Here is a 2,528-nt window from a genome sequence, read left to right as displayed (position 1 = left end):
CTTTTCCTCTTTCTTTCTCTCCTGAGATTTTATTTATTCATGAGAGACACAGAGAAAGAGGGGTTCCTGTGGGGAGTCCGATGTGGAACTTGATCCCAGGACCCCGGGATCACTATCTGAGCCGAAGGCAGATGCTCAACCACTGAACCATCCAGGTGCCCCTTGCCAGGTGATTTTCTGCATTGATTCTGGAAATAATTTTGCTCATTTGGGGGGGTTCGTTGTGGTTTAGGGGAGGCAGATGGGTGTCAGATGATCCATAGGAAGCGGGACCACTAAGCATGGGCTTCAGGAAGCCAAAATTTGGAAAAAGGCAAGATTTTATCCTCATCCTAGGAGGTCCATTGTGTCTTTCTTTCTTTTTTCTTTTCTTTCTTTCTTTTTTAGGGGTCTGGATTTATGGTGACTTATGTCGTCTTCTTTCTTTCGTTTGGATTGCGTATTTTCTTCCCTTCCTTCCTTCCTTCCTTCCTTCCTTCCTTCCTTCCTTCCTTCTTTCCTTTTCTTTCTTTCTTTCTTTCTTTCTTTCTTTCTTTCTTTCTTTCTTTCTTTCTTTCTTTCTTTTTTAATATTTTATTCATTTATTTGACAGAGAGAGAGAGAGAAGGAGCAAGAGGAGTGGCAGAGGCAGAGGGAGAAGCAGATTCCCTGCTGATCAGCGAGCCTGATTCAGAACTTGATCCCAGGACCCCAGGATCAAGACCTGAGCTGAAGGCAGACATTTAATGACTGAGCCACCCAGGCGCCCCCACTGTGCCTCCTTTCTAGGGCAAAATTATAAGTGTCTTGTATGCCTATGTCAATGAAGTTTTGTTTGATTAAATCACACTTTAAAAGCTTAACCAAGGCGCTTTAGGCTGTAGGATCTTGGGTGGCCCAGTCTACCCCAATAAGGAAGGGTCATCCATCAATGGCTGTGCAACCACCACCCACCTGGTCTGAGGCTTTTCAAGCTTGAAACTCTCCTTGCTGCTTGCATGACAGTAGTTTTCTGACTTCTGAACATATCTACATAAACTGAGTCGAGGACACAGTGCATGAACTTGACAAATGCCTCCTCGCTGGCTCACAGAGGAATGGGGAACAGATTGCAAACTGTAGAACTATAAAATTACGTAGACTTTGTAACAAATAAAGGCATAAATAAAATTACAGACTTTCTGAGCAGAAAAGTGTCTTCAAGACCATTAGACTCCAGGAGAAAATGGAGGCCCACCTAAAAAACTAGGCTTGCCCAAGGTCACATCAAGTCCAGATCAGAACACCAACCACTGAGTACCTCAGTCTCAGTTAATAGCCCAGCGGCAGACGTCTGTATCCTGAGAACCCAAGGGAAGCTTAGGTGGGAAATAAAGAATTTAAAACACACCACGCAAAAAGGATGGTTTTAAAAGGAAAGTTCTGGTGCTCCCTTCAGCAGCCCAGAGACTAAAATTGGAACAACACAGGGAAGATTAGCATTGCCCCCTACGGATGGCATGCAAATTCATGAAGTGTCCCATATAACTAAAAAAAAAAAAAGAAAAAAAAAAGAGAGGGAATAAAAAACATTCTAAATTCAGTGTAACACTGTGAGCTGATGTCCAAAAAAGTATTCCATTGTTCTCTATAGTTCTTCTGTTAGTGTTGTGCTGACCAGCCAGCTAAGACAGGTACTATGATACTTAGCACTGTACCCTTCTATGGAGAACACAGGAGCCATTCCATAAAAGTGTTACTATATAATTCTGGCTTTGTTCTGCTTCTTTCTCTTCCCATGCAATTCCATTCAAACACATACAATCTGCTCAAAGACCTACTTGACCAGCCACTGGTGCAAAGGGCAAGGGAACCAAAAATGAACAAGCATATATAAATATACAAGTCTGCGGATATTTTTTTCCTGGTACAATGGCTCCATAGGGGGGTAGAAAGTGTAGCTTAAGTGAAAAGCAGCATCCTAGCCAGTAAAAATTATTTACCTCTCTTAGAAAGTGATTGGATAGTTCTCTGACAGACTCAACCACATTAACTACAACGACATATACCATTTTTTTCCCCTACAATTTTCTTGATTGCTTATTATTTTAGATACATCCAACTTGTTTATCAGGTGCATGTTAAAGCATGTTAAAACGTGTTATTCAGGTTCAGCGTGGAGGTTTCAGCCTTATTCAACAGAATATTTCAAAGTTGTGTTGGAATTAATGATTCAGGTAAAATGAAGCTTAATCTGCAAACCAAGACACCTTCATATGGTTTAGAGATTGTATATCTGGACCAGGGGGACAACCTGATTTTGTTTCAAGGACAATTAACTTTATAGCTAGGGAGCATAACTGACATCTAAGGCTCTTTTGGTGCCAAAGATTGTAGACACAGAGGAGGCTTTGCCTAAGGGATTCTTTGCATTAAAGACTTTGTTAGGCAAAAGCCACTCTGGCTTGGGAGTCTGATTTGCAATTTGTGCCTTTGTAAAAGGATTAGACGATCCCTATTGTTTAATGTTTGGATCTCAATTTGCATTTGGAAATGGACGACCTCTTCCA

At 41.4% G+C, this 2,528-nt stretch overlaps 1 non-coding gene across 1 annotated transcript; it reads left to right on the top strand.

Moving 5' to 3' along the window:
- The first annotated feature begins 1,404 nt into the window (after window positions 1–1,404).
- LOC119874066 lies at window positions 1,405–1,508 on the top strand. Its single transcript, XR_005367293.1, has one exon. It is a non-coding gene; the product is annotated as a U6 spliceosomal RNA (small nuclear RNA).
- Window positions 1,509–2,528: the final 1,020 nt, after the last annotated feature.

This window comes from Canis lupus, chromosome 11, assembly GCF_011100685.1.
Source record: "Canis lupus familiaris isolate Mischka breed German Shepherd chromosome 11, alternate assembly UU_Cfam_GSD_1.0, whole genome shotgun sequence".
Lineage (NCBI taxonomy): Eukaryota > Metazoa > Chordata > Mammalia > Carnivora > Canidae > Canis > Canis lupus.
The sequence above is the reverse complement of the archived record's forward strand: the minus strand, read 5'-3'. Positions and strand labels throughout refer to the sequence as shown.